Source organism: Pinus tabuliformis, chromosome Q, assembly GCF_031772625.1.
Source record: "Pinus tabuliformis cultivar Carrire ecotype Pingquan chromosome Q, CPIR1, whole genome shotgun sequence".
Taxonomy (NCBI): Eukaryota; Viridiplantae; Streptophyta; class Pinopsida; order Pinales; family Pinaceae; genus Pinus; species Pinus tabuliformis.
In genome coordinates this window covers 1,040,442,453-1,040,469,278 of record NC_142296.1, presented here as the reverse complement: position 1 = coordinate 1,040,469,278, position 26,826 = coordinate 1,040,442,453, and the positions used below count along the sequence as shown (strand labels likewise).

General features: G+C 39.8%; 1 pseudogene; it reads right to left on the bottom strand.

The window, feature by feature from the left end:
- Positions 1–26,826, bottom strand: LOC149223051 (polyprenal reductase 1 pseudogene; annotated as a pseudogene).

Genomic DNA, 26,826 nt, shown 5'->3' with positions numbered 1-26,826 from the left:
TTAATTCTCTTTGCATCGAGGACGAGGGTAGATATCAAATTTATGAAGATACCAAGAACGAGGGTAGCTATCAAAATTATGAAGATACCATTTGTGCATCTCAGTGGCAGCAAAAGTGAGGTTGGCAACCACATATCCAGAAAGAAGCCACACTGTGAGATCAGAAGCTCCAGTAGCAATTAAAATCCCTGTGTAGATGACAATCTCAGCCAAATAGTGGGGGCAAGATACAATCTCGAACCAATCGCCATATGGAATAGCATATTCATTTGTCTCTTCTTGATTTTCAATTCGTAAAGATCCTAGTATCTTATGGCACCGGAGTTGATGAATCCATCCCAACATGAAGACAAATGCACCAATCCATTGCCACCATCCCACTTTCAAAAGAGAATTTCCATACTCTAAAAATTTCAACTCTATTTCAGCTATACGAGCTTTTTGTCTTAATACAGAAAGAACTACTGGGGTGATAATATAAGAGGACACCTCTGGGACACACAAACTGCACATTGATAAGGGTGCTGCTAGGTAGAAAAAGAATCCACAGAGATACCCTAAAACATGCATCTGGGTAGAAGAACTATGATTGAACACATACACGGTCTCATACAGGCGTCTCAGAACTTGTGCCTCCATCAACAACAACACGAATACGGTCTTCCATGCTTGCTGACTGTGCTTTACCAGAGTGGAAAATGGTTTTACAAACGATAGTGAGTCTGAAGTTCCTGCCAACTGCTTGGTATCAGAATTTTGTGGTTGCTACACTTGTTATTAGTATTATTTATGCTTGCTTGGTCTAAAGTTGATATTAAATTAATATTTTGAACTTCTTCCACAAGTATTTGTCCCAGCATATTATGTATTTACATGAGCCAACAACAAGGAATGCACCTACAGCATTTGATACACAAACTGTTTGTTAAAATACTACAGTGGACCAAACCATACAAACTCATGACTCTTTGTGGTTTTCTCTTAGTTATTCCGGTTGGGTTTCTTACAGTGAACTATTGTTTTCTTTGAAGAAAGTGGCAAGATCAGAGAATATTTGTTTGTACCCTAGTCAAAGCATTTATATATTAGCATTCAAGTCTTGTACATGACATGGTTCTATAGTTGTTGAAGTTTTGATAGCCAAGCAAGTTTGCAGTTGCTGCTGCCCCAGTGTGGCATTGTATTTAAAACTCATTATAGTGCATTGATTCCTTGATTTGACTACTGCATAAAGAGTTTGGTGGGCTGATTGTAATCTTTTATGGAGAAAAGTTTTACTGGTCATGAGTAAACTCTTATTTTTTATGTAATGGATTGTAATTGGTGCTTGCTGGTTGCACACTGATCATTTGCTGACATTTATAAAGGATATTTCTGTGTACTGTGAGTGGGTATTACTTTTCTACATTGAGTAGTAGTTGTGATCAGTTTTTAAGGTGTAAATCTGACATTGAAGAAAAAATGGCCAGAATCAATGAAGTATTAGAGTTCCTCAAAACTCTCATATTGTCTACTACTCATGATACATTAAAAGCCAGCAAAGTTTCTCTCATAGACATTCAGGTCTGTCTACAAAATGCACAAGAGAAAATTGAATTTTTGCAGCTCAAATCTCACCTACAGCAAGAAGAATTAAAACAGAGGAGTCATTTTGAACTTGTTTTTGTTCAGAAGATTGAAACAAACTCCCATAAAGCAGCAGTTGTACTTGCAGATGCAGAAACTTGGTCTGCACTTCCCAAGCCCACCATCAGACCTTGGGAACAGCTTGTCCAGAACAAGCACATAACTGGTCTTGGATATGAGAAGGACTTGTCCTTTCATATTCCAGACTACTCCAAGCCCATTCAGTTTCAGAGTGTTGGATTCATTCATGACAGTTCACCTTCTCCTCATGACAGTCCACCTCCATCTGTTCCAGATTCTGCCCCTTCCACAGCAACAACAACAGATTGTGAAATGCCAACACTGTGACCGAGTTGGCCATTTGAAAGATCATTGTTTTGATCTTCATCCATGTAAGCACTGTCATAAAACCACCCATTCTTCACACAGATGCTTTAGAAACAAACGTCCTGCAAGAACAAAGATTCATCTTGGATGGATCGCTTCTTGGCAATGGGCATCAACAACCAAGAAGATATTCCAATCACATGTCAGAACTTGTTCCAGAGTATTGAACAGTCTTACAGTTGAGTTTTCTCCATCATCTCACCTTGTATCTGATAGGGGGGAAATGATGGTCATCTACAAGCTTCAAGGTCACATCAAGCGAGCCTGAGCCACAACCTGCCACACCAGTTTCACAGTTGTAGCTAGAGATAAAGATGCCCCTGAGCATGCCTTCAGTTGGTAATCTAGGACACTTCCTCTAGCAGAAGACTTCAGCTTCTTTCCAGTTTCGGAAGAATTCCAGGAATAAAATTGAGGACACCTCCTCTAGCAGAAGACTTCATCTTCTTGCCAGATTTGGAAGAGTTCCAGGAATTGCATTAAGCATTCCAGAGTTGTTGGTCATCCTTAAACCATCACAGGTTGAGACTTCCCTTTTTAGGTTGAAGTTCTCCCTTTTATGCGAGGTGAGATCTCCCTTTATTGGTTGAAGGTTTCCCTCTTCAAAACAATAGGAGCACTTCGTCTAGCAGAAGACTTCAGCTTCTTGCCAGTTTTGGAAGAGTTTCGGGAACTGCACTAAGCGTTCCAGTGTTGGTGGTCATCCTTAAACCATCGCCCTTTATACCAAAATTTCAGAGAACAAATTCACCCTAGTGCTGCCATGCATTTTTGCACATTTTGTATTACATCTCTCTTCTTGGACTCATACATAACCCTTCGGATTAAGGGGGGGAATGTTGGACACCTAATCCTCAATGGGTTAGTGTGGAAGCCGAATAGACAAAAGGAGTCCAAGAGACCTTGGGATGTGGAACCCAACGGTCAAACTATGTACTATAAATGTATATCTCTTGTTAATAAAAAATGTATTCTCATGTTTTATCCTTCAGATTATGTTGTTGGCCATGTGTGTTTAACAGTTGAAGGCATTGAATATACTGAAACCTTCTCCCATGTTGCCAAAATGAAATCTATCCGCCTTGTTCTTTCCCTTGCTGCCTCTTTCAAATGGGAAGTCCATCATATGGATGTTAAATCCACCTTCTTGCATGGGGACTTGCGTGAAAAAATCTATATGGAACAACCTCCTGCCTTTATACAAATAGACTCCAACCCTGTATGTCGGCTTAAGAAATCCCTTTATGGTCTCAAGCAAGCTACTCGAGCTTGGTATGCCAAAATGGATAGCTTTCTTTTAGATACTAGATTTTCTAGGTGTCATTATGACAATACTGTCTACACCAAGAAAGTGGGTAAGTCTCTTATCATTCTTATTCTTTATGTTGATGATCTTATCCTTACTGGTAGTGATCCCAACCTTATAAACCATGTGAAATCTAGCCTTAAAAGCAATTCGAAATGGCAAACTTAGGACACTTCCATTATTTTCTTGGTCTTCAAGTCTTGCAATTCAAAGAAGGTATTTCCCTTTCCCAATCCAAGTATGCCTGTGATCTTCTATGCCACTTTCACATGGAAGATTGTAAGCCAACCCCTTCTCCCTTTCATTCTAGAGCTAAACTTTCAATCACTTGTACTTCCCCTGAAGTTGATGCTACCTTCTACCATCAGCGTGTTCGAAAAATTTTGTATCTCACCGATACCCATCCTGACCTTTCCTCTATTGTTGGCCTTATTGCTCGATTTATGCAAAACCCACACGAAAGTCATTGGAAAGAAGCTAAAAGAATACTTCATTATGTTCGAGGTACAATTCAGTTTAGGATTCATTACAGTGCAGAAGCATCTCCTCTATTGGTTGGTTTCACTTATTCCTATTGGCCTGGTGACCCTGATGATCGGAACTCTACTACAGGTTATGTCTTCACTCTTGGTTCTGGACCTATTACATGGGCTTGCAAGAAACAAAGTGCCATTTCTCTTTCTTCAGCAGAAGCAGAGTATCGTGGCGCCGTAAAATCTAGTAAGGAAGACCCGTGGCTTCGTTAGATCCTGTCAGAGTTTAGTTTTCAGTAGCAACATCCGACTACACTTTGGTGTGATAATCAAAGTTCCAGTCAACTATGAAAATATCCAGTCCAACATAAGCATATAAAACACATTTAACTACACATGCGCTTCATCAGAAATTTCATTCATGACCATGTTCTTGAAGTGCAGTATCTTTCAACCGATGATCAAGTTGCAGACATCTTTAGAAAGGCTCTCACAGAGGTGAAGTTTACTAAACTTCGATTTATGTCTGGAGTTCAAGAAGTTGTCACTAATGGGGGATAGGCTCTAATGCCTCCTTCCTTCTCCTATTGTGTCATCTTTGTACATCCTTCAATTCTATCCCAAGTTGTTCTTAAGGGGGGATGTTAGGATATTCCGACATATAGGAAATAGTTAAGTATAACATGGTCTAGTGTATAGTTAGGTAAAGTGTGTTTCTTTCTATGTACTTTTTGTAACTTACAATCCGATGGTCAAGATATGTTATAGACATAAAGTGATCCAGGGATTCATTCTCTCCTTGGCATTACCGACACTTGATCATGGCTTAACACCCGATTGTTCCATGATCTCTATTTAAAGAGCATGGAGGGTCATTTGTAATGTAATTGTTCATGAGAGAAGCTTATGTAAATTTTCTTTATTTTACATTAATAAATTGCCAGAAGTGGTTGCGTTGGCTCAGGCCGTGGACTATTTCCCTCTTTGAGGGTTTTAACCACGTTAAAAATATTAGTGTATTGATCTGTGATCTATATTAAAATTGGAAACTAGGGCCAAACTCCATGTGGGTCATCTTATTTATGGAAGCTGCTATTTTTCTTGAATCCCTCTCATCGAGAGGTGTAGGATTGATCGAAAGTTCATCTGATTCCGATAAGTATTTATGAAGATATGAATTTATTTTGATTATGGACAAATTGTCAAGTCGGCCAGCAACTTATGTAGGCTTAGAAGCCCAACAGTCATGTCTATTCAACCTCTACGTTTTAGTATAAATAGAAGAGGACTTGAAGTCATTTGTCACACACACATACTCTTCATGTGATCTCCTCCTCTCCATGTCTTTGGGTTTTGGTGGAGAGACACTAACAGTATACGCTGGCCTAAGTAAAGATGATGCCCTAGCCGCAGTAAAGATGATACCCTAGCCGTAGTAAAGATGATGCCCTAGCCATAGTAAGGATGATGCCCTAGCCACACTAAAGATGATGCCCTAGCCGTAGTAAGGATGATGCCCTAGCCGCAGTAAAGATGATGCCCTAGCCGCAGTAAGGATGATGCCCTAGCCGCAGTAAATATGATGCCCTAGCCGCAATAAAGATATGCCCTAGCTACAGGCTTATGAGGAGATCTACACAAAAAAAAGAGGAGACTTATATGCAACATAAATAAGTCCCTATATGTTGTCCTAAGAAGGAGATCTAGCCACAGTAAATGAGGTCTCTTCACAGCTGAAAGAAAGACCCTAATACGTAGTCCCTTTTGCCCTAACTACTGGCCTTACTCCTCAACAAAAGAAGGTCCAGATGCAGCTCTATCCCACAGCTGAAGAAGGATCCTATGCGTTATATTAAAGAGGTCTAAACGTTGGTAAAGGAGACCTGATCTATATGTTGTTGAAGTGCCCTAATCTGCAATACTGTAGGAGACTAAATCACATTCATGGAGGACCAATTCGCTGCCTGAAGAAGCTCCTTCTTAACGTTGTCAAGGAAAGGCCTTTGACACAGTTAAGAATGATGCCCTGCCACTATTAGTGCATCCCTCATTTAGCAGCCAAGAAACCTTATACACAACAAGGAAAGAGACTACTCATCCGTAGCATAAGATGGCACTTATTCACAGTATGAGGAGGTCTGAAAGGACATCATATAAACTCTGATTTCTGTAGGTGACAGCATGGTGATAAGTCATTGTTACATAGTGAAGGAACGCATCTGCTCTAGATCAACTTATGTAAACAAATGGGTGTTTGAAAGGGCTGACAGCACAGTCAAGTTCTTATGATGCTTGGATGCTAGCAAGATAAAGTATTGGAGGCCTATCTTGTTGCTAGGCTAGGCCACAGGCCATAGTCAACAACAAGGTTATTCTCAGGATTTCCTATCAGATGGATAGAGCTACTATGTTGAGGGTTAGTCAGATAACAAGGATGCAGCATGGTGATGGTTGCAGCAGGATGGGGGCAGCAAAGTGATGATGGATGTTGTATTATGAATGCAACATAGAAGTCATTGAGTGCAGATTAGAAATGAGTACAACATTGGGTGCATATCCGTGATAAAGAGCAGCTCAATGACAGGAGCAACAACATGAAGTGCATAGCATGGCCATGATAAGCGCAACATGGTGCAGCATGGAGAGGTGCAGCAAGGGGACAAGATGCGGCACTATGATAGGTGAAGGAGTCACCTTGGAGAATCAGTTGAAGCAACATGTCTTCAACTGATCTCATATAGATATAGAAAGTCAAAGTGTTGACTTCTGTTGTAAATGTACTATCTCTCTCTCTCTCTCTCTCTGCTAAACTATTGAAGAACATACAAGAAGAATTTACCAAGGGTTTCACCACATTGGGGTTTGTCCCTGGTTAGCACCACATCTTGTGTCCTCTTATCTTGGCTTGTCTTATCCGATTTATGTTTATGTTCTATCTGCAGTTTACTTTAATGCTGATGTGATTGCTAATCTGGAAAAGATATTGAGATAACTGTGAAAATTGAAATAAATTTCTCTAAGCATTGAACATACCTAAAATTAACAATTTGTGAGTGGTGTCCTTTGGTGTTCTATCTGAGGAGCTTACCCTGTAAATTCCTACAAGATAGAGATGCCAATTTACTTCACGATGCCTGATATGTTCAAGGACATGGAACAACAAGTTCAACTCATCAAATGGAATTTGAAAGTGGCATGGGACAGGAAGAAAAGCTATGTAGACCACCATAGGGTGTAGAAAGAGTTCCAAGTTGGGGAACATGCTTATCTAGGAATTAATCCCAAGAAATTTTCCTTAAGGATTGGGGCATGTGCCAATTTGGTACCGCTGTATTGTGGACCTTTTGAAATCCTTGAGAGGATTGGTCCAGTGGCCTATAAGTTTCCTTTACCTCCTTTAGTTAAATTTCATGATGTTTTCCATATTTCCTTGCTTAAAAGGTATGTGCTACAAGCATAATTAGATGGAAAGTTCTAGCTAGAGCCATTGTGCATTTTATACTGGAGGAGTCTCATACTCCAGAATCAAGCAATAGAGCGAGTCAAAGTGTATTGAAAGCACTTTGGGCCAGAGGAAGCCACATGGGAAATGGCTAATGCCATGAAGGCTAATTATCCCTTTTTGTTTGCTAGTTGAAGCAAATGTGTATATGTATATATGTGTAAATATTATATAGATTTGTGTATATAAAGCTCCATAAAACAATATGCATTTGAATTTTGTTTCTGGTGTTGCATATGAGAAAAAGGACATCGAGGGCAGTGTTCCCTCAAGGGGGAGTGATTTATGATATCTCCAACCATGGTTATCTCATAAAAGGCAATGTAAATATTTTTACATAAATGAAATTTTAAAAGGGAACTGAGCCAGGGACACATATTACAAAGCTGAGAGGAGGTTGCTTGTTTGGGATGTTAATGGGTTTCTTGTGAAGAAATTTGATTTTTTTTTGGGACAACCATTAAAGGGTTGGTTGGTGAGCATTAATGGAGTTGTCAGGAAATTAATTTGGGCTATAAAGAAGTATGCATGTCGTGTTTCCTTGAGAAACACTTACAAGGAAAGGAGAACTAAATTAATGAAGTTGGTTGTGTTGGCAGCAAGGACAAAAATCAATCCCAATGCAAAAGAGAAGATACTGGAGAAAAAGAGGGAGATTCGTTCTCATTGAGAGACATTATCCACTCAGGCAACGAAACAATTATCCACTCACTCTTCTACCCATACAGGATTCAACATTCAGCAAGAAGAGAGAATGACGACAATGGATTGCTTTTCAATTAGCGAGATTTGTAACCTAGCAATTTCTCCTTGGTGAGGAACAATGCCTCTCGAGTCCCTATAAAGCTAGAGGGTGGAGATAGTTTTCTCTAGATTACCTCAGTGGTGTGGGTGGAGGATTGTGTCCTTGGATTCCTAAAGGGAGAGCCTTTGAAACCTTCTTGCTATTGATTTACAGTGGGCTCTGGATTCCCTTAAGTGGGTGGAACCACAATGTTTTGTTTAAGGGTGGATATTTACTCTCTAGATTCCCTTGGTATCTTTGGGGTGGATGTAGCTAGCCTCTGGAATCCATGTGTTTCAATTTGACTATTGAGTGGCTAGAGGGTGGAGGAGGGAGGTCCTCTAGAGTCCTTTTTTAGCTAGCAATTGGTATTTTATCCTTGAAGCAAGCCCCTTAAACTCTAGAATCTGGCTCAAGGGCGTTATTGCAAGTGACCTTGGTTGCATATGGCTAAGGTTGGGTGGAGATTCTTCATCCCAGAATCAGTTTCCCAAAGCATCATAAGATAAGTGTTATTATGCATTGCAACGCCATTAAGAATGTGTTTACATTCTTGGATTGAATTGGTGTGTATATGAGAAATGAATATGTATTGTGTTTTGGACTAAATGGTACTCATGATTGTGTTCTCTAGTTTAAATTAGTATACCTATAAAATATGTGACAATACCATTGTTTAACATGACTAATTAACATGCTAAGAAAAAAGAGGTTAAAGCACTAAAAATAGTCCCTATAGGACTGAACCAGACTATCACATAATAAATAATAAAAATGTGCACAGAGTAAAGGCATCTGAATGGCTCATATGAACCATATTCTACCATCACAATATTTAGTACACAAACCATTTTATTACATAATAAAGGTTACATCAAAGGCAATATGTTGACAAGGTTTGTGCATACACGTGTCGATGGATGTACATGTGTTTATGAGGCATGATTTGATGTTGAGGATGACATCCTATTTTAACGAAATTAATTGGTGTCTCTACTTTAAAGGCTCTTGTAGCCTTGCATTTTCAGCAGTCTTGAAGGTCTTTGAAAATCTTCACAGTGTTATTGGCTATGGCACTACAAGCTAGAGGTTACGTCTTGGCTTGCATATCATCGAGAAGTATTGATCTCCTCAAGCTCCTTTTGGTATTTTACAACTCCCGTGGACTCGGGAAGAGCAGTTTGTTTGTAAGCTCATAATGGGTAGCACTAGTAAGGGCTAGCAACCCATAGAGGCCATGGCAGAATGCTGGCGTGTATCTAGCCAATTGCAGAACCTTTGCAACCAAGGCCAAAATGAACAAATGATCAAGGGAAATTTTTGCGTAGAGATACGTAGCAATGAAGTTAAGCAGGGATCCAACATATAAATTAATTAGATGTGTTGATGCGCTTGGTCAGAGGGAATACCTACACATGGAGGGTCCTCGTTAGCGTGCTCATATCACGCCTTATCGTGATTGGATGAGGGAAGGATGAATTAACCAAAATAGGCACCCTAGACCATCCCTCATGGACCAAGAAGTAGTAGGGTGGGCAGAGATAAGGCCTACCAGCCACATGTTGTGACACCCCCCCCTTGTGATGTCATTAGGAAGTAAAGTATGGGTGGCACAATTCATCTGAGCTATTGGATCTCGCGGACGAGATGAGGGTCACTCGATGCGGGAGCTGGAACCCCAACTGCACCAGTCCCTGCCAAGAGTATTGGTCGTTCAAGTTGCAATGGTGGAAAACACAGATCTAGGCTCTAATGAATGAGAACCATTGGATGGAAGGGGAGATAGTTAGTAGTAAAAAGTGACGTGGAAGTGGGGTCCACTGTGAATGGTGTCTCGGTTAGTTTAATTAAAATTAAAGAAATATAATTATTAATATAATTCATAATATGTACATACAAATATTAATAAATATAATTAAACCTAAATTTTTATAATTAAATATAAGTATAAACAACCATAACTATTATGTATATGTTGACCATAACCATAACCATAATTAAACCTAAATAATTATAATTAAATATAAGTTTAAACAACCATAACCAGTATCCCATTCCTCCAGTTGAACCAGAGGGGTTGGATTTTCAATAACAACCTATTCCACTAGAGGAGTGGTGGGATGGGGTTGTCACAGTAAATTTATTTCATTAATTAATGAAAAATGGTTGACCTACTAACTGAATTGTGGAGAAGTGGTACTAACCATTACCACAAGTGGGAATAAGTGAGGGAGTTAGGTAAGTCATCTCACCTATTAAGAAACTAGCCATAGCCAAAAGAAAACATTTTTCCAAAATCTCAAAATTTAAATTTGAAATTATTTCCTTCTTTCCCACTTCCCCAAAATTAGTTATTGGTGGGAGTTAGGTAGTTGGGAAGCTAATGTAGGTTTTAACCCCATACAAAAATTACCTGCATACGAATTCTAAAACACAAAAAATAAAAAAGAGTATAACACATAAAACACATATAAAAAAAAAGATTTTCCCTTGGATCCGAAAACTGGGACTACCTGCTTGATTTTTCATTATGTTCCTTTCAATGTTACAATATATATTTATACATGTCGAAGCATCCAATAAATGGACCGAAAACCATCTCATCCAAAACCATGTGTGAAAACCATGCACAAAACCATAGGTAGGTCCGCCCAACCTAATATAGGGTCCAAAAAAAAATTTCCCAGGGTAGTCCCTCAAACCCCCCTGTGACCCCCCCGCTGCGCAATCGACGCAACAAAGGGGGGCCTCGCCCCCCTCTAACCCCCCGGTTAACTACATAGGCTAGTCATGGAAAGAATATAACACAACCCAACATTCTCCCACCTGTTATTTTCTTTCCACAAGGGGCCACAGGAGAGATTAGTCATTTATCCGGCCCTACAACGCCCATTGTTTCTCTACACCAAGAGAACTTCTCAAATCTCACAAATTTTTTCAATGCATCTACAATATTCTTCAAAGTGTCCACCTTTACCAACAACACTTTTTTGTCTTCTATCATATCCCTCACAAAGTGATACTAAACATCAATGTGCTTTGTCTTTGAATGATAAGCAGGGTTCTTTGCCAAGAAAATTTCACTTTAGCTGTCACAGTCTATCCTTATATCTCCCTATACTAACCCCATACTTGAACACAATCTTTGCAACCAAACTGCTTCCTTGCTTGCATGAGTCGCTTCCATGTATTCTGCCTCTGTAGTTGATAGTGCCACTACAGATTGTTTCTTACTCATCCAACTGACTGCACCTCCAAATAGGTTAAACACATACCCACTTGTAGATCTTCTCTTATCCATATCTCCAACCCAGTCTGCATCAACAAAGCCACGAATATCCAAAACTATGTCCAATCCTGGTCTTCCTTGGTAGCACAAACCATAATCACTAGTGCCACGCAAATACCTGAAAACCCGCTTCATTGTTTTCTGGTGCTCCTTCCCTGGTTTTGACATAAACCTACTCAATACTCCCACTACATGTGAAATGTCTAGTCTAGTACAGACCATTGCATACATCAGGCTACCGACTGCACTTGCATATGGAACACAGGACATGTCCTCTTCCTCTTCTTGTGTCTTGGGACACTGTTTAGCAAATAACTTTACACCTATAGGTATAGGAACCTTCACCGGTTTACTATCCTGCATATTAAACCTCTGCAATATTGTCTCGACATACTTCCTCTGGTTTAACCAGAGCTTCCTCTTTCCCTAATCTCTTTTAATTTCCATGCCCAAAATATAGTTTGCAGCACCAAGATCTTTCATATTGAATTTGGAGGACAATCGGGTCTTCAGATCCTGGATAATTTCTTTGTCATTTCTAACCAGCAACATATCATCCACATACAAGACCAGATAAATAACACGGTCACCAATTAATTTAAAATACACACAGTGATCTGATTTGCTTCTGGTGAAGCCGAGTCCCCGTATAAATGTATCAAATTTATGATACCACATCCTTGGTGATTGTTTTAACCCATACGGAGACTTCTTTAACTTGCATACCAGTTCTTTCTTACCCTTCACCGCAAAGCCTTCAGGTTGCTTCATGTAGATCTCCTCTTCCGGATCCCCTTGAAGAAATGTTGTCTTCACATCCATCTGTTCTACCTCAAAATCAAAAGCAACAACAACAGATAAAAGTAATCTAATAGAAGCTAGCTTGGTAACAGGAGAAAAAATATCACCAAAATCAATTCCTGACACCTGGGAATAACCTTTTGCTACCAACAAAGCTTTGTATTTCTCCAACTTTCCTTCTGCTTTTGTCTTCTTCTTGACCACCCATTTGCTGCCAATGGGTTTCCTTCCAGCCAGCAACTCCACCAGATCCCAAGCCTCATTTTTGTGCAAAGATGCGATTTCATCAACCATGGCCTCTTTCTAGAGTTTTCCATCCTCTGAATCTACTGCTTCCTTCATAGTTCTGGGATCATCATCAGTAATAGATAAAGCAAAATTTAAACAGAAAGCAAGTGGAATATACCTTTCTTGCTTCTTTCTTTCTCGAACTGATCTTCTCACACCTGGAGTTTGTGGCTCTTCATCTTCTGATTCCTCCTCTGCTGTAGAGTCTGATTCTTCCTCCTTAAGCTCAAACTCTATCTTCTCAGATTCCTTCTGTTGGACTTCATGTTTAATAACTTCTTTCACCTCTCTGAACACCACATCTCGACAATACACAACCTTCCTTGTTATTGGGTTCCAAAGCTTATAACCCTTTAAACCATCCTTATACTCAATAAAGATGCACTTTTCAGATTTACTATCCAACTTGGTTCTTTTCTCCTTTGGAACATGTACATATGCATCACATCCAAATAACCTTAGATTTGAAAAAGAGGGTTTCTTACCAGCCCATACCTCTTGTGGAGTCTTATCCTCCAATGTTGATGAAGGTGACCTATTGACCAGGTAACATGTTGTCTCCACCACCTCTACCCAGAATTCCTATCCTAACCCGGCACCACTAAGCATGCTTCTTGCCCTTTTCATCAACATCTTGTTCATTCTTTCTGCAACTCCATTTTGCTCAGGCGTATATGGAGTATTCTGCTGTCATGTTATACCACACTTCTTACAGAATTTTTCAAATTCCTTACTACAAAACTCTCCACCATTATCTATCCTCAACACCTTTATCTTCTTCTCTGTCTGGTTTTCCACCAGAGGCTTAAATTCTTTAAACCTGACAAAGACTTCATATTTCTTCTTAAGGAAATATATCCATATATTCCTTGAGAAGTCATCTATAAATCATACATAGTACACAGACTTTCCCAGTGATGGAACCTTCACAGGTCAAAACACATCACTGTGCGCAAGCTCTAATACTTATTTCGCCCTCTTACCACCAGAGGGGAAACTCACCCAATTCTGCTTCCCATATACACAATTTTCACAGAAATAAAAATCTAGAGAGCTATTACTCATACCTTCTACCATACCTTTACCATGAAGTATTCGAAGGCCCTTCTCTCCAATATGTCCAAGCCTTTGATGCCACAACATGGTCTTCTCTCCAGAGACCACTAGATTTACTGCTCCACTTTCAGGAACCATAGAACTATTGCACCCATCAACAATAGTGCTACCTTGTACCTTGTACAGAGTTCCAATCCGAACTCCACGCATCAATACCAGTGCTCCCCGAACCATCTTGCAGGTACCCTTCTCGAACATTGTTTTTACACCTGCATCATCCAACTTGCTTACAGAAATCAAATTTCTAGCCAATGCAGGAATATGCAGAACACCCGGAAGTGTTCTAACCCTTCCACCTTGCACCTTCAACTTTACTTTTTCGCGACCAACGATTCTAGCCTTCCTATCATCCCCTAAGAAGACATCACCACCATCGTATTTCTCATACTTGCAGAACCACTCTCTACGGGGAGCGAAGTGAAAGGATGCACCTGAGTCAATCAACCATGCCTCATGATCTACATGTGTACTTGAAGAAGCCAAGTACACATCCCCACCTTCGTTTGAGGTGATTTTTACCTCTGCAGAAGGAGCATCATCAAATCCCTTTCCTTTGTCAGGAGATTTAGATTTACAGTCCCTTTTGTAGTGCCCTTCCTTTCCGCATTTCCAGCAAACCACCTTTACAGGTTTTCCTAAGGATTTAGATCTCCCACTCGATGACTTATTTTTGTTTCTGTTCTAGGACCGTCCTCGTACAGACAAGGCATCACCATTTTGGCTCTCCATATTTTTCCGTCTCATCTCCTCCGTCAGCAAGGATGAGACTATTTCATCAAACTGCAAGGTAGTTGCATTGCTACCTATTGCAATAACCAGACTATCCCACGAATCTGGTAGAGAACACAATAAACTAATGCACTTATCTTCATCTGAAATTTTAATATCAACAGACAATAACTAACTTACCACAGCATTAAATGCATTCAGATGATCTATCACCGAGTCTCCATCTTTCATCCTCAGGTTATACAGACTTTTCCGCAGGAACAGTTTATTCACCAGAGACTTAGATTGGTACAAAGTCCCTAACTTGTCCCACAAAGCCTTCACCGTAGCTTCCCCTAATACATTCAGCAATACTGAATTTGAAACACACAATCGTATTGTGCTCTTTGCTTTCTGATCCAACTTCTTCCATTCTTCATCAGACACTCTCGTTGGTTTAGTACCCGGATCTACTACAATCCAGTGATCTTTGTCCACCAACAGATCCTCCAACTTGAGTTTCCACAACTCAAAACTTTGACCATTAAATTTCTCAATCTTTATCTTTCCACTGTTCGCCATCTTCTTTCACCAACAGAATCGATCCCGCAGATCTCCCACTGAACAGAGTCTACCATAGGCCTGAGCGAAACCCCTCAACAACAAAGGCATCCCCTTAAAGTTAAATCAACTCTGATACCAAATGTAGGTTTTAACCCCGTACAAAAATTACCTGCATACGAGTTCTAAAACACAGAAAATAAACAATGCGAGAGCATAACACATAAAACACATATATACAAAGATTTTCGCCTGGATCCCAAAACTGGGATTACCAACTTGAATTTTCATTATGTTCCTTTCAATGTTACAATACATATTTATACATGTTGAAGCATCCAATACCATGGACCGAAAACCATCATGTCCAAAACCATGTGTGAAAACCATGCACAAAACCATAGGTAGGTCCACCCAACCTAATATAGGGTCCAAAAAAAATATCTCGGGGTGCTACCCCAGACCCCGTAGAGGGGGGCTACCCGCCCCCCTCAAGCCCCTCGGACAAGGGGGGCTGCCGCCCCCCCACTGTGCAATTGGCGCAACGAAGGACGGGCTCCACCCCACCCTCTAACCCCCCGGTTAACTACGTAGGCTAGTCGTGGAAAGAATATAACACAACCCAATAGCTAAACACCCATAGCTATCGATGTATGGAGATTGAATGGGAAGATGATAATAATCAAAGAAGGGTACAACAAGTATTCTCCTTGAGTTATAGTCTCTAACCCACAAAATTTCCTAACATGGGCCAAAAAATCATTGGTTTTACTTAGCTAGAACATGGGAATACGCATGGAGTTGTAGTAGCCAACTTTCAAAGTAGTAATTTTATCTATGAGTAGGTTCTCTACTAGTAATTATGAGCAAGTAAAAATTCCTAGGGAAGCCAAAATTCATGCCAAAATGGTCCAAATCTAAATTGGGACCACTTTTGAGTGTTTTGCCATGATAAATTTTGAATTTGACTACAAATTCAAGGCAAGAAAATCCAAACTCGAACCGAAAAAATGGGGGTGTGAATTTGATGTTGGATATGTTGGACAATAGGAAATAATAGGGTAGGGAAGTGAGGGACTAGACAAGTAGTTAAGGGACTCCCTTATGTAGCTACAACCAATTGGGAAACCATCTGGACAATTTTTGGAAGTCTTGACTCAAAGTGTAGAAAGTTGCTCCCATGGTTTTCTTATGAAAGAATGCAGTCTTCACAACTAGAAATTTCCTTAAGAACCTAATTTTCCCCCTGATGGTATCATGGCATGGCTAGGAGATGTCCAATTGTAGAAAAAGATAAGAAAATATGAGCCTATGATTGGGTGGAAAAGAGAACACCCTTCAACATTTGTGGTCAATTCATTTCTAATAAGTATCTACAATTATTTTTTATTTGATGTTATATAGTTGTAGCTATATATGGTTTATAGTTTATTATAATGTCACATGTTATGTATGGTTATTTAGTAATGATTTGTATGTCATGGATGAATAAGATAAATAATTAAAGAGGGTTTATAAAGATTCCATTGGAATCACAAATACTAGGTTGATGACAAGCTTCATAGTAAAATCTTAAGTTTTATAAGAAGGCTAAGTAGGTTACGGTCTTCATGAAACATAAGATCACGTGATGTAAAATATTCCCCATTTTAATCTGGTTTGGAGGTCAACTTAAGCTCCTAATTATGTAGGAGTGTGGTATTAATCCTCAAGTTCACCTCTATGTTGTCATAAACTTTCCTCATACATCATCCCTCAACTGAGTATAGCCCTAGGCTAAAGGGATAAGGCACTGACTAATGATTGTGTGGAGATGTGAGGGTTTTAGGTTTCACCTTATGGATCATCATACCTTCTCTTAATTCTTAAGAGTTTGTGTCCTCATTTCGAGCTAAGGAGTGCAAAATATAGGCCTATCAACGTGGCCTCCTTATGGGCGAACTCAACTAGGATGATTGTTTGCTTGATTGAGGATTAACTTAGATGTACCTATAAAATATCCTTAGTCAAGCATGACAATCAAGCCACTCCAACTTGCAAATTGTAGGTGGAGTGTGTATATAAATGCATCTATTAGTGCACCTTCTCAACCTTGTATTTGTATATGATAGGCCATAATATAGAGTGGCATATTAGACAATAAACCTGGCATACCTTTAATCAAATTATGCAAGCATAACTATATAAATGTAAGTAGAAAATTGTTGAATTTCAAACCTTATGCTTGACTAAATTTTACTTGTGGAGAGCTAATGGGAAGGCAAAGACGCTATCTCTTTTTCGGTAGGAACCCAAACTTTAAATTCATAATAAAATTTGGATTGTGGGGGGCCTCTTATGGGAATTTTGGGCCCTAGATCCTGAGAATTTTTGTACTTGAGAAACAAGGAAATTCTAGCTAAAATATGAGAATTATAGCTAAATATTACTAGGGAAACATAGGGTATCAACCTATAGGATCCATGTTTACCAATGATACTAACAATATGAACTAGGTTGATGGTGCCCATGACTTGTTTATTTCAATACCAAAACCGACCTAAGTAATTGGGCACATGTACCTTTTCAATATTCTAGCTGAAATATGAATGGCCATAGATTCCACTCAAGAAGCTATATCTTGTTCTCAGAGCATAATGGTGCTCGGGGCATGGTAAAGTTAGCTCCTAGAAATGCCATGACCCATTGACATGAATGGTGGAGCATACTTGAACTCACTTTATGCAATATTTTCACCGAACTATAAGGCCCCTTATACTTGGTACAATTGAGGATACTAGACTAGTGGGAGTTTAGATCTATTGCTAGTGTATTAGACAAGTCGATTCTAGCTCTTAACTGTTAAGTTATGGTATGTTCTATGCTTATAACAGTTTACTTCTTTTCCTTATTATATTCCACAGATTAGCAATCACATGTACATAAAGTAAAGTGCATATAGAACATTAAACGATCGATAGAAAACAAGCCAAGACACGAGACACAAGTTGTGGCAGCTAGCCAGGGATAAACCCCACAATGTGTGGGGAAACCCTTTGATCAAATATTCTTTTATCTTCAATAATTTAGCAAATAGAAATAGTACAATAAATCTGATTCATATCAGTAGTAGCAAACCCTAGATCAGCAGCATCAGCATTAGCAGCTTCATCATCAAACTAGGGCAGACGATATCTCACAAACCGACCGTCGGATCAGCTTGATTCCACCATCAAAAGTTGCGGCTTCCAGAGGAGGTTCAGATGAACATACAGCGCATTTCAGATGAGGAGATCTTCTAGTCCACACAAGTCAAACTTCACTTCTGCAGTTGCAGCTTCAGTTTCGGCAGCTTCTGGCTTCAAACTAGGGCAGTCGATATCTTGCAAACCGTCTGTCGAATTGACTTGATTCCACCACCAAAAGTTGCGGATTTCAGAGGAGGTTTAGATGAACTTACAGTGCAGTTCATATAAGGAGATCTTCTAGTCCACGCAGGTCAATCTTTACTTCTGCAATTGCAGCTTCAGTTTCAGCAGCTTCCAGCTTCACATGTGTGAGGGAGAGACCCTTTTTTGCGCAGTAGAGAAGAGACTCTTTTTTGCGCAGTAGAGAGAGAGAGAGATGTGATGAGATGAGTGAGTGCAAATGAGGAAAATTCCTCTTGTATTTATACACAACTGATGATGTTTGAATAGATGCGACTGTTGGGCTTCTGAGCCTACATGAGTTGTAGGTCGGCTTGATAATAATTCCATAATCAAAATAAATTCATATCTCCATAAATACTTATCGGAATCGGATGATCTTTATATCAATCCTACACCTCTCGACGAGAGGAATCTAATAAAAATATTATTAGCCATGAATAAGATGACCCACATGAAGTTTTTCCCTAGTTTCCAATTTTAACACTCCCTCTCAACTAGGGAGAACTTCATCTGCAATCTGTCTATCGGTCGTTACTATTCATCAATAAAATGCACTACCCCGTACAGCCTGACCCTTGCCCTGCTCTGCTCTATTCTGCCTGTTTTGCTTTTTCTTGTTCTGTCCTGTACTGATCTATACGGCTCTAGTCTGTTATGCGCTGCTCTGCTTTGTTCTGTTCTGCTCTGCTTTTGTCTGAATTATGAAGAAGAAGAAATGATTGAGGATGTATCATACTAACTCAAAGTCAATCTCAGAGTATGTACCATTGGTCACAAACCAGTCTCAACCAACCCGAAGTCTGCGTCATAGTGAGTACAACTCCACTGGTCCCAGACTAGTATCATCCTCCACTGACTCGAACTCAGTCTCAGAGTACGTACCACTGGTCCCAGGCCATTCTCAATCGACCCGAAGTCAGCTTCATAGTAGGTACCACTCCTACCACTGGTCCCAGACCAGTATCGCAGTCTTAGAGAATGTACCACTAGTCCCAGACCAGTCTCAACCGACCTGAAGTCAACGTCATAGTATGTACCACTCTCACTAGTCCCAGACCAGTACTGCACTGACACAAAGTCAGTCTCAGAGTATGTACCACTGGTCCCAGACCAATCTCAACCAACCCGAAGTCAGTTTCATAGTATGGTACAACTCCTACCACTGGTCCCAGACCAGTATCATTGATCCCAAATCAATGGAGGTCATCCTAGCGTAGGGAGTACGGTAGATACAGTGATGCTTCCATCGGTACTACTATGGTCCCTAACTTCATTTCCCTGCTCATTGATCAGATGAGAGGTACTTCCCATGAGTCCCAGACTGCATGGGTAGGATGCCTCGACAGGAGAACTAATTAATCCTTTCCTCACAGGAGAACACATCAATCCTGCTACAATCGCCATGGAGAACACATCAATCCAGGACTCATAGGAGAACACATCAATCCTGCTACAATCGCCATGGAGAACACATCAATCCAGGCCTCACAGGAGAACACATCAATCCTGCTACAATCGCCATGGAGAACACATCAATCTAGGCCTCACAGGAGAACACATCAATCTTGCTACAATTGCCATGGAGAACACATCAATCCAAGCCTCACAGGAGAACACATCAACCCTGCTACAATCGCCATGGAGAACACATCAATCCAGGCCTCACAGGAGAACTAATCATCCTGCTACATAGGAGAGTGAATCATCCTGTTCCACAAGAGAGCGAATCATCTTGTCCCACAAGAGAGCGAATCATCTTGTTCCAGTGCACACCACCAGGGGAGGGTGAGTCACCATGTGGTCGTATGTTGCTCCTGTAAGAACCGCAAGCCCTTAGAGCTCCCAGAGCTCAATGTATGCAACATGCAGGACCCTTATACAAGGGTTTCTTGACGAATCCAAGTCGTTTGGGAAAATCACAGATTAGATCTTTCCTCGGGGCTTTGACAAGGTGTATCGACCTGTACGTCATCTTAATGCGATGGAGCCTCCTTGCTCATTGACTTACCATATCCCAGATGATGTCTATCTACTGGAGAAATCAATGAATATGGGATTCCTCAATAATTGAATCCCACCTCTGGTTGTTACAGAGAATCACAGTGGTATCCAATGTAAATTCAAACAGCACACTGAAGAGCTTTCGCAACCAGACTGCCTCACAGGAGGCCATGCTAGCAGCAATATATTTTTCTTCGGCGATGCTCAAAGCCACCTACTTCTGCTTCCTGCTCATCCAGGATATCGAAGCAGATCCAAGGTGAAACAGCACCTGGAAGTGCTCTTACGGTCCACCACACTGCCTGCCCAATCAGCATCAGTATATCCAAGTAGTCTCACATTCATAGCAGTGTATCTTAACCCATTAGTAATTGTGCCACGAAGATATCTCAGAAGATTCTTGACATCAATCTAGTGAGGCTCAACCAAATATGAGCTCACAATGCTAACTGCAAAACATATGTTCGGACGGAGATTCACCAAGAACATCAATGTGAATGAATTTATGAAACTCAGAGTCATTTCCCAAATCTGGTCCAACATCACTACCATATAACTTCTAAAAGTTAAGATCCTCGAGGTAGTCACAGGCTTGCAGTCCATCATACTGAATCTTTCCAATATCTTTATCACATATTTTCCTTGAGATAGGAAAATTTCCCTTGGCTTTTGCCACACATCAAGTCCTTGGTTCTTCATTTCAAATTCATAAGCCAACTCCCTCTTATATTTGTGAATGAGAAGGTATGCACCTGTTAGAAAGAGTCATCCACATACAACACTAGTACGAGAGGCTTGTCATCTTCAACCTTAAAGTAAAGGTTAGGATCAGCTTCACTCCTAGTGAATCCCAGCTTCATCAAGTAGCTATTGATCCTCTCATACCATGCTCGGGGTGCTTGCTTCAGCCCATTGAGAGCCTTCTTCAACCTGCATACATGAGATTTTCAATCATAAATCTAAAATCCTTCGGGTTGCTCCACATAGACCTTTTCTTTGATCGAACCGTGCAAGAACGTGGTCTTGACATCCATCTGATGTATGTTCCATCCTTGTGAAGCCACAAGGGCTATGATCAAGCGGATGGTCATATATCTGGCAATAGGTGCAAATATCACATCATAGTCTATACCTTCCTTCTGGGAGAAACCACAAGTAACAAAACGAGCCTTATACTTTTCTGTACTTCCATCTGTTGCATGCTTTATCTTGTAAAGCCATTTGGAAGTAACAACTGTCTTGTCCTGGGGTCTGGGAACTACTTCCCAAACATCATTCTTCATAATGGTCATAGCATCCTTCCATACTTGATGCTTGATGGCATCTGAGAATGATAAAGGCTCATTTTGTATGATTATGCTCATACTAGTCAGGTATCCCTGATACCTGTTAGGTTTCTTACTTTCACGGAAGGTTCCTCGGGGTGCAGCATGTCCTTCAGCATCATCAAGTATCCTCTTAAGCCATGAAGGCCTCTTCCTAGAAGAGGAAGGCTCATGTGGATATGGGTTCCTCCACATCAGGCATTGTCTATCCATAGAAATGGCTTCCACAATCGTACGGTTCTTCCTTTCCACCACACCATTCTGCTCAGGAGTATGTGGTGTAGTAGTCTCCCTCTTAATGCCAGCCTCAGATATGCCTGAGTGAACCAACTGTAATATATCGCAGGTCTTTCTTTGACTTGAATGGAATGGTCCCCTTTTGAGCTTTCCTTCGGCACATCCCGGACATACACCTTCTTTCTCTACTTGGAATTTGGGCATCCCTGTTACCATTTGTCTTACATCGGGTAGAGCTTTGTAATGAAGGTGGGCAAACCTTCGATGCCAAAGTTCGGACTGAAGAGTTGTGTCAAAAGACATGACACCTAGCGGACTTCCACCAACCTGATATAAAGAATCAACTCGAAACCCAAGAGTGAAAGCATCTTTAACATTATTTTTCCATATACAAACCTTGCCATCGCTGAAGGTTACCTTGTAGCCTTTGTCTTCCATTGCCGAGATGGACACCAGGTTCTTTCAAAGGTCAGGTGTATTTAATGCATCCTGGAATTTCTAGCCTTCTTGAATGATTGTCCTCTTCCTTGACTTCCAGCACTCCTTTTACCTCTGTTATTAGATTTGTCATTCCTTTGATTGCCATCAGAGGGATTTTGATCATCGTCTTGGTGTGAGTCCTTTCTATCAGGGCACTCCCTTGCATAGTGACCTGCTTTATCGCAGATGTAACATCGTCCTTTTCTTCCACCCTTAGGTCTAGCATTTCTTTTCGATTAAGACTCGGAATTATTTATTTTCTTAGCATGGGAAGAAAAGGCAGCAGGAGGACCTTTAAGTAAGAGCATTTCTTGCTCTTCTACCCTTGTTTCTTCTAGAATGCATCTAGCCATTAATTCCTCGAAACCAGGAATTACATTATTGTTCATAAGAGTAGTCATGAACACATACCATTCGGATGATAATCCTCCAAGAGTTGTGAGTGTCATTTCTCTGTCAGTAATAGTCTCCCCAATAGATAGGAGATCGTTCCTGATCTCGGTGATTCTTAAGAAGTATGCTTGCATACTCTCATCTTTACCCTTCTTGATTTCCCTCAGCCTATTTCTAGGAAACAAAACTTGATTTGCATCATTAACTTTAAATAAACTCACCAGTCTATCGTAGATTTCCTTGGTGGTGTTCAGGTCGGAGATGTAGGCCACCAAGTGCTTGTCGATAGAGTCCCGGATGATATTCTTTGATTTGACTTCTCTTATTTTCCATTTCTTCCAGGCAGTAGCGGATGCATTTGATGGAGGCTCAACAATATTGCCTCTTACATGGTCCAACACTCCTTGTTCTTCTAGGATAGCCTTGCCTATCTTCTCTTTGGTGATTGCTCTTGCTCTTGCTGATTGCTCTTGCTCTTGCTCAGGCTTTTTCTTCACCTTAGCTCTAATACCATGTTAAGTTATAGTATGTTTTATGCTTATAACAGTTTACTTCTTTTCCAAATTATATTCCACAGATTAGAAATCACATGTACATAAAGTAAAGTGTAGATAGAACATTAAATGATCGACAGAAAACAAGCCAAGACAAGAGACACAAGATGTGGCGGCTAGCCAGGAACAAACCCCACAATGTGTGGGGAAACCCTTTGATCAAATATTCTTTTATCTTCATAATTCAGCAGAGAGAAATAGTACAATAAATCTAATTCATATCAACAGTAGCAAACCCTAGATCAGCAGCATCAGCATTAGCGGCTTCATCATCAAACTAGGGCAGACGATATCTCAGAAACCAACCGTCGGATCGACTTGATTCCACCACCAAAAGTTGCGGCTTCCAGAGGAGGTTCAGATGAATCTACAGTGTAGTTCAGATGAGGAGATCTTCTAGTCCACGCAGTTCAAACTTTACTTCTGCAGTTGCAGCTTCAGTTTCGGCAGCTTCTGGCTTCAAACTAGGGCAATCAATATCTTGCAAACCGTCTGTTGGATTGACTTGATTCCACCACCAAAAGTTGCGGCTTTCAAAGGAGGTTCAGATGAACCTATAGCGTAGTTCAAATGAGGAGATCTTCTAGTCCACGCAGGTCAATCTTTACTTTTTCAATTGCAGCTTCATTTTTAGCAGCTTCTGGCTTCACATGTGTGAGGGAGAGACCCTTTTCTACACAGTAGAGAAGAGACTCTTTTCTGCACAGTAGAGAGAGAGAGGGATGTGATGAGATGAGTGAGTGCAAATGAGGAAAAGTCCTCTTGTATTTATACACAACTGATGATGTTTGAATAAATGCCATTGTTGGGCTTCTGAGCCTACATGAGTTGTAGGTCGGCTTGATAATAATTCCATAATCAAAATAAATTCATATCTCCATAAATACTTATCGGAATCGGATGATCTTTATATCAATCCTACACCTCTTGGCGAGAGGAATCTAATAAAAATATTATCAGCCATGAATAAGATGACTCACATGAAGTTTTGCCCTAGTTTCCAATTTTAACAATAACCCTTGAGACTAGACCTTCAATTATGTATTTAGTCCCATGTGAGTGTTTTTGGTCTAGTGTGGGTGTATAGGAGTCCTTCTTGGGGAGGATATTGGGCCAAACCAAAAGGGGTGTATACCCCCAAAATGTGACTTTGGTATAGGTTTGTCTCCATGTTGCTTGGAAAGGTGAAGTTGATCACCTAGGAGGAAGGAACTTTTCCTTATTTGAAAATATCACTCAAAGATACATTTTTTGTCACAATATATCATTAATGAAACATTTTTCTTCTAGTGATAAAGGAATTAAAGATCTAGCACTCATATGTTGTCGAGGAAAGCTCTTTTGATGTGATAGGCTATATCACTTAGGAGTACCCCTTTTGTGTGATACATGATTTGCTTTGGCATTGTACATGACCAATATCAGTGAATAAAAATCTTTAAATGTGAAACATAATCTAGTACATGATCTGTATCATTAAAGAAAACTTCTTTGGTGCATTACTTTGTCCACATCATTGGAGAATGCCCATCTTGGTGTGATATTGGACCTTTGATGGAAGGAAATATACATTTTTAACAATAAGAGTAAATTTTATTTAAAATGAAATAAAATATAAGAGTAAATATTGATATTGCTAAATGTAATGGAAAACCAAACCGTTATGTCCACTAAGTAAAATAAATCTAAAACAAGAACCTTAAATCAAGTGTGAAAGATGGTAAATATTTAACACCCCATCCTTCGAAATACACTTAGTTTTTTGGCTTGTTATAGGTCTCAAAATTTGTAACATACACCCATCCAACCATAGCCCATACTATGCGTATAAAGACGAACTACTATCATTGATCTCAGGTGCCACATGGCAGGACATGGTGACGTGGTAAGAAGTTATTGGCTGAAACTTTAAATGGCCATAAATTTTGATCTAGGAGTTAGATTGAGGAATTTTTATATCATTAGAAATCTATCGACAAGGCAAAAACAATGTAAATGTATGTTTTGGGTTTTGAAGAGTTTGAAAAATGACAAAATTTGTAGACCCCATTTACATAATAGGACATTAGAGGTCAAGTCAATCATAGTAACTCCTTCATTTACCCTTATTGCATGTTGTGGGATAGAAGGGGGTATGTTACACCATTAATAAGTGCATGCCTAACATTCTTGCAATTAATTTCTCCCCTGACCTGATTTGATGGTTTATGTCGATTAAATTTGGAGCAAGATTACTATACGCTATGTTATTACTAGAATCATGTTGTATTCATCAAGTTGTATATTCTCCTCTTTTTTAGGTCATTATAGTATTTCATGTTTCATATAAAAGTTCCTATTTTTTTAAATATATTAGTTGCATTTGTAGCTCCAATTACGTATTTCAATATGAACTTTTGTTTGGGATCTCTCTCTTGTTAAAGGAAGGAGGCTTTTGAACAACACAGGTTGCAACAATTTTCTAATTATGTGAGAGAATCTTGGGCTTCATTGCATTAAAACTCCTTCCTTCTTGTCACCATGCTTTTTACCCCCTTTCCTAATTATTTCCATATTTCTTATTGTAGACTTTAGCCAACAAGAAATAGATTATTTACTAAGATAAAAAGTAAACAACTAGCAATAATCATAAACATTAAACACAATAAACACAATATTTACACTAGGAAAACCCATCCAATGGAATTACATAAGTCATTGGCCAAAACCATGGCCAAGCCAGCCAAGTGAATCTTCACCACTCACCTCCCTAACCCCATTACAATAGAGATATCCTAGCCCTTTAAAGGCTCCATTACATGAAATCCATGGGAAGAAAACCATGGCTACACTGAATTGCTTGCCCAAAACAACCATTGTTTGACTTGGTTAAATTTGACTCATTCCATGAGTCACGTTTACCCAACGATCCCCCCTTAAACCTTGACTTGAGGTTTACCTTGACCAAATCTGGCCAAACCAACCAAGTGAGTCTGCCTCTCTCTCTGTATCCATTAACCCCCTCAAATTTTATACCCAAGGTATTTCTAAACCCAACATTTCCCCTGTCACCTAGGTCTAAAACGAGACTTTACCAAAAATTTCCTTAGGGTACATATGCATTTACATGTGCTAAAATAGAAAAATAAGGTCAAATTCCACTTTGGACAACCCATTTTATGTATATTATGATTGCATTGAATTCCTCTTTCCGAGAGGACCAAAATCAACCTCAAGATCATCTAATTTGGACAAGGAAAAGTGTATTTTAAAATATGAGCCCATATGTGCATATTTGATCAGGTCGGCCCTAAAGAAAATTGGATACCCTTGGAAGGCTATAAGTGACATCTACCTCATTTAGAAATCATAATGGATCATTCTTCTAGTCTCTTTCTTATTTTTGGCTCACACATGTCTAAGGCAGATCTGCGAAAGAATAGGTTTGCATGAAGGTGAAATTGTAGGGTCTAAAGCTCGCATCACTATTTTAGGATTTTGGACCTCAGTAGCAGGCACAACACATAGAAATATTGTCTACAATTTCTCACTGACCATCTCATTTGTATGACTAAAGCCTTTCAGTTTCACGCACATGTCCTCCAT